General features: G+C 32.5%; 1 protein-coding gene and 1 non-coding gene across 3 annotated transcripts in view; one reads left to right on the top strand and one right to left on the bottom strand.

Annotated features, from left to right (window-relative positions):
• LOC123671259 (protein GDAP2 homolog) overlaps nt 1–8,446 on the bottom strand; it is a 93,927-nt gene extending 85,481 nt beyond the window's left edge. For both annotated transcript variants that reach the window (XM_045605005.1, XM_045605006.1), the window contains exon 1: nt 8,293–8,446. The gene's annotated coding sequence lies outside the window, so the exon portion shown is untranslated. The remainder of the gene's footprint in view (nt 1–8,292) is intronic.
• Nucleotides 8,447–12,164: 3,718 nt separating this feature from the next.
• Trnak-cuu lies at nt 12,165–12,237 on the top strand. Its single transcript has one exon. It is a non-coding gene; the product is annotated as a tRNA-Lys (tRNA).
• Nucleotides 12,238–13,383: the final 1,146 nt, after the last annotated feature.

Here is a 13,383-nt window from a genome sequence, read left to right as displayed (position 1 = left end):
AATGAAGATGTTCAAAATGAGCTAGAGGTGAATTCACTAGAATCATATGAGGGAGAGAGACAGATGGGATGGTGGGGACACTTCAGCGTATGGAAGATGATAGAAAAGTTAAAAAGGTATGGGAGGCGAGAATAGAGGAGAAGCCAAAGAGAGGAAGACCACAACAGACTTGGGATGGGGCAATAATGAGAGAAATACAGAGGAGAGGAAAGAATCTAAAAGAAGCGAAAGAGATAGCGACTAACAGGGCAGAATGGAAGAAATTCATTAAATCATAGTTAAGTTTTATTTATATTATTATATCATATTATTTATTATATATTCTAAATACAGGGTGACTAAAATTTCTGTATCAAGATTTCAGGGACGTATTTTTCAGGTCAAAATAAAAATTTTCCGTGAACATGTGTCCGTAAACGCTTCGTTACCGAACTACAGTGCATTAAAGTTTCAACATTTTTTTTAGTTCTTTCTTCATTACTCTTTCAATTTTTGAGTTATTGAGATCCAATTTGGTTCATTAGTTTTCTTATTCTTTAAGGAAACTTGTAATTCAAATCACGAACTGAATACTTGGAGTGTCTCTTTTTCATTATGATAGTATAATAGGTTCCTTCCTTGCCTTTTAATTGAATCTAGCCAATTTCAAAGAATGATACAACTTTCTTCTCGATAACGATCACACATGCGTCAAAATACAATAGAGAAAAAATTATGAACAAATTATAGAATTCATTTCTTATCTTAAAATATACCAGCGACGTACTTCAAAACGTTCATGGGGCGTAAAAGGGTTCTCGTCATCAAACAAAATTAAAATGACACGAAATTTCGAACGTCATGTCAGCTTCGAAATGTCTAAAATTCAGAAACTGTAACGAAAGGTTAGAGCGATCGGTTCGAAGACGAGCGGCAAACAATACAGCCTATACTCGTATGTATACATTTCGTCAAGTGGAGCATAATCGGATCCGACAATTTACTGGAAAACTAACAATTGAATCATTCCGCCGCTTCCAATATAAAAGTGGAATATTTCCTATCAACACGCACAAATCTATTGATAGATTTTTTTGACCTCATTCCAGTGACCCTTACAACCTTTCATAGACGAGTCGAAAAGAGGCAACCCGTTATAATTAAAAAAATCGATTATTTCTTACAAATAAACGTATTCGTTTATTTGACTCATTTCTTTATATCGAACAAATGTCACATTATTGACTAGCAGAATTGAGGTAGATACCTGGTGTGATAAAATTCCAAATAATACTGAAGTCAAGATGGGATATACAGGCTGGCCACTTTTTCAATGGGATTGTATTGGTAACTTTTAAATCATAAGAGTTAGAAGGTCGGTCAAATGGAGAAAAAGTTGTATGCATAGAAGCATTGTCAAGCAGTTCAAACAAATCGAGATTATCAGGGCCGGTTATTGAGATATCCTAAGAAAAGTAAATTCTGTCATTTCGATTTTTCTTTTTTTCCCACTTTATTTCAAATATTATCAAAAAATGTTACAGGAATCTATTATTCGACAGTAAATTATTCTCAATTTGACGTAATCAGATTTCGTATCCAACGTTTTGTGCTCTGTGGGCCACCCTCAACCTCATTTTTTTCAATACGGACCTGTAAATTTTATGACACTTTTCGAAATGCCTTTTAACGCTGAATTCAACGATATATCATACAATGACATTCAAAGTTGATTTTCAGGTGATTTTGACCCTTATCCAATTTTCTTTGGGCGTACCACAGGGTTCAGTTTTGGGCCCGGTGCTGTTCTATATGTTAATGATATCCTATATGCTGATGATGCAACTGTTGTTGTCCATGGCGAAAACAATTTATCATTGCAAGAAAATCTACAGAGGAATTTAGGTAAATTATGTTATTGGTTCAACTGGTCAACTGAATCTGAAGACCAAGATCTTACGACCACCATGAATTTCAATACCCAAGTTCAGATCTTCAAATCGTCATGAGGAAAATTGTAGAAATATCCGAGGAAATATCCCTTAAGAGGGCTCTTGTCTACCGTTTTAGCGACAATTCAAAAATTAGTACGCTTTATTTTACGTTAAAAACCATCGATTCATATGAGGTTTTCACTATTATTCATTCAAAAGAGTTCGTCATTGCGGAAAATCATTATTTACTGTTTTTTCCTTGGAATAAAAAAAAAAGAATTAGATGATGTTCATTGAAAAATAAATATATGCATGATATAACTTTCTGAACAAATATTTATTTTTGTATGAATTTCCATATAAAATATCATACAGAAAGTCTTGTTGAAGAATGAAAATGCGGTTCTTCTGAAATTAAAAATGAAGACGTAAAAACGTATTTTGAATTTTTGCATGTTGTAGAAGAAGACGGTAAATCAAAGGAACGATTGATATTGCTTCATTCATCCTGAAAGGCGAATCTCAAAAACGCTGAGGAGAAAGGAGTAGTTGAACTTTAACAGATCACGAGAATGCCACGTGGTATAAATCCCTCTTAATAGAAAGTGCCGCTGCTGGAATTATTTACTGATTGCATAATAATTTGATGAATAATTGGATTGAAGAGTTGTTCTCTAATAAACGAGAGATTTATTTTCCCAGAAAGAGGTGGCACCTGCTTTCAAAATTAGTTGGGGGGACCACAAAGGGGGTCAGGATTTCATGGGGGCATAGATTTCCAGGTCAAACTGGTTTACATTAAATTCATGTTGTATTGTTTTGCTCATGCGATATTTCAGGGGAGGGGGCAGCAAAAAAAGTTAGGGGGGCCCAAGTCGCCGCTACTTGAGTAGGCAACTTTGAGTATATTCTTTTGGAAAGAGTTTCAAAAAGATTTACTTTATTTTGAGTGGATTAATTCTATCACGAACATAGATTCTGAAACAAAAAAATTGTATGTAATTCACGAATTGACACTGTTCTGGTTGTACAAGAGTCGAACTTTTTTAACAAAGCAAATTTAATAGGTATAATTGTTGGCAAAGTTCTCACTGTCACAATGGGAATCGGCCAAAAAACTTCAAATTTTCTTATACTACAACTAGGATATTATGAGTTGGATTTGGAGAACTATTTGAATTGTATTTATAACTTGAACTCGATACTAAAATCAAAATTTTTCATTATTGGATAAACTTATATGAGCTATTGAATGAAAAGTCAAATAAATTTATCAAATTGTTTCATAACTGTGCATTTGATATATCTTTCGATGTACCTTTACATTATTGCCAAAAAATACAACGCGTCATTGAACGGTTATAATCTCTGGATTCCCTTGGTTATGATTTTACTTTCTGTTATCAGTATGACTAGTACAAGTATCAGTAATCATTGTATGAAACTAACATTCGAAGCTCTACGTCGATTTTTATGTCAATTTAATAAATTACCCATTCGATTTATTATATAACAAAATTGTTCAAGGATTCATCGAAGAAATTATTATTGATAAAATGATGGAATTATTTACTTCAATAACAGAAATATCTGTAGAATTCGCTTTGTCAATAACTGATGGGTTTCTTGTATACCCTGCTATCTATTTTGATGTCTTGTAAGAAAATATTATTATTGTTATAAATGCTCTAACCGCATCTATCACTTCGTCAAACAATATAGTATACAACTTGCGAATTTTAAACTTTATTGTGTAAGAGTGCATAATGAATCAATGTTATCTGCTGATTCAGAATATCTAGATAAATGACTCCATATTTAAAAGAAATGAGAGATGAAGATTATCATACCATTAATTATTTGTTCACGGAGTTGATAAGATTAATTGATTACATTAATTAGATGAATATTCAAAGTGAATTGTCGATTCATTATTTATTTATTCATTTATTTATTTACGGAATAAAGCCAATTACAAAATCAAACATAAAACTTCATGTGAAAGTAAAAGTGAAACGCCATCAACATAAACCATTTAAAACAATGGTTATTATTTCTTACAATAGCCGAATATGATGGATTCGTAAAATCGATCCCCAACCAAGGGCGCTCGCGGAAATTTTTCTCAGGGGGGCAAAATGAAAATTATTGAAAAACGATAAGGCGTCCATGATTGTCATTGAAAACCGGAAAATTGTTGAGAATTCATTACTTTCTTTTTTCCATGCCCTTTGGATTAAGAAAGTAATATTGAGGGTGTTGTGCTGAAAAATTAGGTAATCAGAATTATATTCCATATTTGTTGAAATGTCATTAAAAGTTCACACAAATATTAGAATTAATATTAATAGTCTCAAAAACAGAAAGCAATTCGTAGCGATCAAATCATCTGAACACAAGTCACAACAGAAATATGTAAAATTTGAATTAAGCGAAACTAAGACAGGCGTACCACAGGGTTGAGTTTTGGGCCCGGTGTTGTTCATACTATATGTTAATGACATTCTGAATGATATCGACTGTGATTTATTCCTATATGCTGATGATGCCACTGTTGTTGTCCATGGCGAAAACAATTTATCATTGCAAGAAAATCTATATAAGAATTCAGGTAAATTATGTGACTGTTTCAAGATTCACGGCATATAAATTAAGATAAAACTCTTTATATGGTTTTTCATAATTATAATAGAAGTATAAACATTAATCCAAATCTGGGAGAAATTGAGCTGAGTGGAGTTAATCATGTACGATTTCTAGGTATCGATGTTCATGAGAATCTCAATTGGAAACATCAATGTGAGAGTCTCTTCAAGAAACTGAGTTCAATTTGTTTTATCCTCAGGAACCTACAAGATGTCTTGATGATTGGCAAATGCTTTCATCATATCATGTTCGAGCATCATCTAGGCTTAGATATGGAGTGGTGTTTTGGAGCGCTTCGTCAGATGCTTGCTAACCGAAAAAGTGACATTTGCCAGCCGAGAAAGTGACATTTGCTAGCCGAAAAGTGTGAAGTATATAATGATTCGCTTCCCGATTGTTTTTAAGGTTACAAAACCTTAGATTATCTAACGAATAAAAGGCTTTTCATACCATGAGCGATGAATCCTCAAAAGGACTAAACTGAATTCAACTCAACGTATTCTTATAGTATTAATAAGTTCACTCTGTCAGTGAAATAAATCTACGCAATGTAGAAATATGAATAAGGAACAAGGTTTTTGAAAACTAAGTACCCATTTTTCAGGCCACACTGGTATGTCATTTCATTGAAGAATTCATTAATTCCAGAAACTCAACTTTATCTCTATAATCCCAGTATCCAGAGTAACACATAAACATTTACATATGACTTAATTTGTCATGAAATGGGCGAAATAAAATAAATTGTAAGAGGCAATTGGAATAATATATGTATATCTGATTATCCCATACAAGATTCGTAATACACTAGATATATGTCATTCTTTCCATTTCGCCTTCTGGGTTCTTTCCTAAATGAATGAAATAATACAGAAAATACACGAGAATCCACTTCATTATGCCTTGCTAGGGAGCATTTTGAAAGTTGTTTAAACTCAAATGTGGGGTCATTCTGAACCATTTCCTTGTTCAATTAGGTTTATGACTTTTGTAAACGATGGAAAAATATTTGAAGTGTGGTATACTGACATTGTAGCTAATCCTTCTCTGATAACCCCGAAATTTAAACTGAAAGATAAGGAAAATATTTTGGTAATTGAAAGACATCACCTCGTATCATTTGAATAGTCAGCTAGACCAAATCGCTTTTAATAATGATAACATACAATTTAACATCAGAATTTCATTCAATAAATGAATCGTGACCAATTCAAGAAAATTGCTGATTTGAACTTGTGTGCTTTTTTTTTTAATTGTTCTGTAATAGAAATCTAACCTGAAAATTTTAAAAGAGTTATTTCTTCAGAAAGTGTAACAGAGCGGGTATATATCCAGAAACTGACTATGTAGGACACTTTTTTGTACGAATAGGGCTCGAAATAAAGATTTTTTATTGGAAGGAAGGAACGAGACTGGTCCCAAACGATTGATTTCAAGATAATTCGTTTTGCATCTCGATATAGGTTCCCTCTCGGTTGAATTTTACTGAAATTTTGTGAGTTAATGAAGTTCATCAATAGAATGAGTAATCCAAAAATTAGGTTATGTTGCTATTCCAAGAGAAAAAATAATAAAATTCTTCTCAACAAAGAGTATATCCAAGGAACAGACTGATTTTTAATTTTTTCGGTTTTTTGCAGAAACATCTGAGGTCATGCAAGAGAAGATGAGATGCAAGAAGAAATTTTCATGACAAGAACACGAAGCATTCAATTTTGATAAATTTACAGGGTGACCCATGGTCAAATTGTCAATCATTTAGGATATTTTTTCAGGTGAAATGGTAATTTTTCTTTGAAGCATATGTCCAAGCTTGCTTCATTTTGAAAATATAGGTAATCATAGAGGTTAGAACAATTTTTCTTTAATAACCGAAAATATGTTTGGCTGTTTTTGATAAAACTTGACTGTCTTATTCGAGCTGATGGGTATAGTTTTTCAACTACGTTTAGAAAAAAATTATTAGTTTCTGTTGAGTCCCAGTTGAACATGTCAAGTTCTATCAAAAGCAGTTTCTGTATGATTAATAAATAATTTAATTTTGGTTTATTATGTTCAATAAAAAAATCTTATCAGAAATTTCGAACCTGTATTGTAAACATGAAATATTTTTCTTTGCAAGACTTCAGCTCAATGCATCCTCAAGGTTATTATATCGAAAACAAGAACCTTTTCCACAAAAGAACTTTTCACTAATGACTGGATGATGGACTTACAGCAACTGTATATCTTCGGAGTTTCCAAATTTATGTACAAGAAAAAAATTGTGAAAGATGAGAGCTCCCATGATTACTGCACAAAAGGAAAACAGAATTCGAGAATACCCCAGACAAATACAACCCTCTTTCAAAGATTTATAAGTACCACTGGACCAAGAATATACAACTGCATACCTCCCGAGTTAAAAAAATTGGTAGTTTCAGGTTGTTCTGCAGAAGGTTGAAGAAGTTAATAATAAAGAATAAGGATGTATTCCAATATAAATTTCAAAAGTTGACATCTCATTTCCCCCTGTTATGTTTCCGAAAATGGAATTATTTTTGTTTTCTCCTTAGACTAACTTTTTCTTTCCTCAAAATGTAGTGGATAAATCTCAATGAATCAAACTGATGCATAACTTGTGTATTTAAGTTAAATTTAGTAATGCACAAATACAACTCCTCGGGGTTAGGAGCAATGAATTCCTTACACAATGAAACAATTTATTATTCAATGTTAAATTTGTTCAATAAAAGATTCTATTCTAAAAAAACAAGATTCTACTTCAGCTCATATATTTTTTCATTTGATTTTCATCAAATAATTTTCGAATTTTGAATACTTTTTGAACAGAAGGAAATAATGAATACTTTTATGAAACTTGCTCGAAAACGAAGCAAGTTATACATGTTTGAAAAAAATAATAATTTTTACCCAAAAAAAAAACTATCCTCGACATTAAACCTTCAGTCACCTTGTAGAAAATTTTGAATGCAGAATGTCTTGGCATGCCATTTTGCAGTTTAATGAGTAATTGCTTTCTGAAGTTGTAAGATTTGTGTTTAGAATACTGAATTGAATATAAGGTTCATGCAATGTTTCGTGGGAAAATTACATTAATAAGATTGTGAACAAGCGCTCAAAAGTGGCTGTCATCAGTGCTTTTCATTTATTTGAAATTCAGAACATCATCAATATTCTTCAACATAGTCAGTTGAAAATATTTAAATATTACTGAATGTTACTCAAACATTTTGGACGCGATGTCACTGCTTGAAATTTGTTAGTAGTAAGACTAGTAAGTACCAAAGTCAGCTACTAAACTCCTTCTTTCTTTGTTCTGATCTTGGTTTAGGTACAGAAAAGAATAATGTTATGACAATTGGATGGAAAGTTATTACTCATTACTTCAGATGAAGAACGAGTGCTCTTTCAAATTCTAAACAATGAACAATAAGAGTTATCATCGGGGAAGAACTGAGTCCTTCTTTACGTCAATTAATATTCTCAGTAAACTCTCAAATATCTCGAACTCATAATTCTCCAACATCTTCACATTTCCGCTCAACTGAAACACATCCGATATCAAATCCAAATAATCTGACCCACACCTGAGATGAATCTTGAGCATCTCTGGCACCATCCTAAATAAAAGGGAAAACAGGATATGAAGGGCAAGGTCAATCTTCAACAGGATGTTTTCAGGTGCGACCTCCAACTGATCTGTACCTGATGTACCAGTTTTCCTACTCACCGACTTATTGCGCCAACAAGAACTGCACTCTAGAGTTGACCACGATAACAATACACCGAACACCAAGGCAACAAACACACCTTCTCCAACGATAATTGTCACAAAGTGACGTTTCGCTCTCCGTTGGGATTGTTGGGATGGCTGTGGAATGACTACGTTTGCGCAACATCTGACGATAGAGATAAGGGACAAGAAAACTCGTGGAAACGAAGCTCTTTTCCAAGAGTTCTATAGCCTGAGTATTTCCTTGATCCGTCTGAGCGTCAATGGTGGATCTAGAAATGTAAATATTGGTTCAACGAACAACGAACATAGGGTAAATGCACTGGTTAGCCGACCGGCACTGGTTCTCGACCATTCCGTGATTTGAGATAAAATAATAATAAAAATATATCATGTAGTGCAAAATATTTTCGCGGTACGTGTTCTCGACCATTCTACCCTTCCAAGATAGTTTGCATAGTAGTGGTATAGGTCAAAGTTTTCGCGCTAAAAATTAGTTTATAATCGTCTATCATAAAAAAGGGTTCTTTCTCGTCCTCTCTTAGAAAAGTGCTTTGTGATATATGAGCAGGAAATAGTAATTATTTCTTATTTCAAATGAATTATGTGTGTATATTTTGTTCCATATCAACTATAAGATATATTTTTGAGTGTATTTCAATCAAGAAGCAAATAAATGTATATTTTTTTGTTCAATATTCGGCGGTTGCGAACTGGTATTGGAAAATTTCTATCTTTTATTTCTCGACCAAAGTGGTCGAGAACCAATATGTTACTTCAATAATTGTTTATTTTAACCGATATATTCCTGTTGGATCATTTTCGTTTTTTTTCGATACCCTGATTCATTTTTATATTATCTACTTTCTGAATATTAGTTTGCGACCACCGAATTAACGTTGAAACACTCATTTCTACCCTTTATTCATTCGCGGTTGAGAACCAATTTGATTGTACTTAATTCTCGACCACTGGTGGTCGGTATTTTATATTTTATCTACTCATTAGTTTTTAAATAGATATTAAGAGCAAAATAACCAAATAATGTTGTATGAGTTGCTATTTTGAAATATTTATAGAAAGTGGAAACTTTTGCAAAATATTTTTTTTTACGTTCCGAGTGTTTCTTACCTCATCTGAAACCCATCTGAGTGATAGGTAGTGATGTCGATGGTACGGTACGAAAGTAAGTTCTAATCACTCATCAAGTTTTTTAAGTGGAGCGGCCACTATTATTAGTGGTCGAAAACTAACAAAAATATGGTCGAGAACTCTGCGACGTGGTCGGGAACCGAAGGTTATTGAGATTTTCTATATGTTTTCACATTTCAAAGGTTAAATGCGGAAAGAACGCTTTAAATTATATGACAAATCATTTAAAACTCGCCAAAGAACCGATGAACACCAACACCATTGAAATTTGATAAGTTCATGTGTGAAAAAATCGTGCTCGAAATCGATGTTTCTGTTAACTGGTTGAGAACCAGTGCATTTACCCTAATCCGGATATGCAACCAACAAAACCTTAAAAAAATTGAGTATCGGCTGTCCCGAATTCGTTGTCCAGTGAGGTGATCTCAAACTCCCTTTGAGCTGGAAAAAAAAATGAATGGCACATTTTCTTGCTCAAATTTTGAGGGAATTAATTTGGTGAGAAACGCAACCTCATATATCAAAGTAGGTGAAAAGTTCTCTTATTACTGAATCTATGAACATGAAAATAAAACATTCTACAGTCACTTTTTTCAGTCGAATACATTGGTGGATTCATGTCTTTTTATTGCAATTGATTTTGAAATTATAATACAAGCTCAGGGCCGGCGTTAGGGGTCAACAACTGAAACGATTGCATCTATTTAAGGGGAGGCAATTTAGCCCAGTCTGCAGGCCGCCTAATAATCCTTAATTCTTAAACTAAAGTTCTTTCGTTTAATTGAGTTTGTCAACATTCCCTGCAATAAAAATCTCCAAACCGCCTTTACAAATAAGCCGCCTATACACTGTATCCGTAAAGTATGGAACAAATTAATTTTCAGCTGAACAAACCATTTTAAGAAATAATTCTGAAACACATCGATTTTTTATTTTAATTTACCGTATTTTGAAATAATAATCTAATATACACTATTACTTTCGAGTAATGACGTCACCGTCATTTTTTTCCAACCATTTTGCCTCACATGTGGATTCCAATTGGTACAGGGTGGACAAAAATAATAAATTAAATCTAAGCAATAATTAAAACATTCACGAATAGGTACCAAAAATATTGTAGTACTAAACTATCATTGAACACCAATAAATTACTAAACAAATAATGACATTTCACAAAAAACTAGACGACTATGTTAAACTAGAGAGTTTATTCATGAAAATACATTCAATATACTCTATTGAATGTATTTTCATGAATAAACTCTCTTATTATTATTATTATAACACTGTACTGTACGGTTTTTTTGGTCTCCTGTGAAATTGTTCAAAATGGACTTAGCAGATTTACACTCTTAGCCGACGATATACTTAAATATCGCAACATTTTCAAGTTTCAAATACCTATTGAATTAATAAGTTCTTCACTTGATGAAAATTTATTTTGATAGAAGTTAAATAACTCTTTTTATTAATTCACTTTTAATCTCTTGATATGACAATTGTTTTGTTCTACAGTAGGTTCTTCTGATATTTTACATTTTTGAGTAAAAATGTAAAGCTATTATTGTTATATATCAAACAAGTAAAAAGAAGCTACTGTGTAGCGAAACAATTGTTATATTAAATAATTAAAAGTGGAAATAGAATAACTGTCATTTAATTCCTATTAAAATAATAGTTTTAAACTGTTTAAACGAAACGTTAATTAGATGTTGTTTATTTTATGACTACAGCCAGTACTCACAATAGAAATAGCTCATTGAATATTCACAGCAGGAGATGACACTATAAGTGATCGAAGAACATAAAAATGCATGTTTACGAGGTTTCAGCTTGATCGCTGAAGCACATCCTGGAAGACCAAAAATCATCAAAAACCTGTTCCAGACTCTTGAAAACTGTATGAATGATGTATGAAACACAAGCAGCCTATCTAAAGCCGGTTTGTTTTTTCAGATACAGACAACTTCTTTATTTCATTTTCGTAGATTTCCAGAATATTACCACAACAAATTTTGTATCATTTTGATAGGCGTTGGTACAATGATTATTTTCCAGATTTCATCTGAATAAGTGAGTAGATAATGAAAATCAAATTGAATAAATTCGAATTTTGAAGAGAATAAAAACAGGGCTTGTTTAAATTTCCCATATAACTATAAAGAGTTGAATTCATTATGAAGTTACAAATTGTTAGAGGTAGCCGGCAGGTATATATTTGATATTTTTGGATAAAAAAATAATGATGTGCTAAAAAAAAGGTCATGCTCATTGATGCCTCTTGGTAGTTAGTCAAAAAGCAAATTATTCTAGTTTATATTTTATATAGAAATATTAAAACTCCGCGCGAGTTATGTGGCTCCCTCTAGTCGTGAATAGTGAGACTCATTGATGCTCTTACAATTATCTTCAACTAACTGATGACTTGTTTCTCATATTCGCACACAGATGAACTCAATGCTTTTCGGAAATTCAGAATACAATTATTTTTGAGAAATCCAAAAATATCATGGAAACTTCAGAGATTCTTTGGGAGAAAAAAAGACATTCATTTGTAAATTCATATTTTCTGGGCATGAATAGAAATTTTTCTTTCAGTTTTACTAAGTGTAAAAGTATTAGAATTCCATTCGTATTTTACTTGGAAATACATGCATGGTATGAAATACGATATCTCCCAGTACAAATAATCATAGAACTCACATTTCATACAAGCCCGGCTAGCTCAGTCGGTAGAGCATGAGACTCTTAATCTCAGGGTCGTGGGTTCGAGCCCCACGTTGGGCGATGAATTTTTTTTGTGTTTATTTATATACACATTTGGAGGTATTTATTATAATTCGCAAAAGTTCAGATAAATGAATTGTTTTTTGGAGCTCAATTGGCTCAGATGATCTACAAATTTTGTTAGATTAATACCTAATTAGTTAGTAGACTGGTTTTTATTTCTTCAATAGACAATATGGTACAACTCTGCGGTCTTCTATCAGATTTTTTTGAAATTTTTGAATAGTTGAAGACGCAATCGTGAGATGATTACAAAATGAATATCTTCTCAATAGTTTCTAGCAGATACATACAATATTTTTCATTCGAACATATTGAAATAATCACATTTCGAAATTGTAGCATTGTTTGGGTTGGTCGAAATAAATTTTGTTTTCACCCTCTATTGGGCCATAAAAATTAAAAATCACAGAATTCCCTAACCAACGATCATACAACAATAAAACATCAATTTTCTTTCTCATCCCAAAAGTTTTGAATAAAAAGTAATTGAACTATTCACTGAAATTTTATAATTGTCATAAGAAGGATCCTGATAAAACGTCAGTTTTATGTTGGACGACTAATGTTAAATAATTTTTCTAAACAATAATTAACTTCAATATTGGTATCACTTTGAGTTGGGAATTAAAAATGAGTTACTTGATTAAAGAAGGAACAGTAAAAACAAAAATGAAATAATATATATTTGGTTGAGATTACTGAGGTGGTGTTAACCTACTTCTCCACAATTCACTTTTGAGCACGTGTGTGAAGGTGGTTCTCAGATGTCTTGATTAAATTTCTAATTTTTCCACATAGCAATGTGGGTTCCAACATTTTGGAGTCCATCTCCTCAACTTAGGAGAATGCGTTAATATTTGAACACTGCTATTGAAAATAGAGGGGTCGGCAAAGGTGGACATGTTGCTTGGCCACCTTGATCTCTTTATCTGACACCTATGGATAATATTCTACGAAGACACTGAAACAAGCGATCTATGCGGTACATTTTCATATTGCAGGGAGAAAATCTTGCAAAGGATTGTGGATTGTGGACGTTTATGGAGAAATAAAAGAAAACCAAATATAATGAAGACATCTGTGAACTACATATATGCACGAGCTCAGAGAACTTTGAGCAATTCCAACTTAACCATTATTTTG

Source organism: Harmonia axyridis, chromosome 1 (assembly GCF_914767665.1).
Source record: "Harmonia axyridis chromosome 1, icHarAxyr1.1, whole genome shotgun sequence".
NCBI classification, from domain to species: Eukaryota; Metazoa; Arthropoda; class Insecta; order Coleoptera; family Coccinellidae; genus Harmonia; species Harmonia axyridis.
The sequence above is the reverse complement of the archived record's forward strand: the minus strand, read 5'-3'. Positions and strand labels throughout refer to the sequence as shown.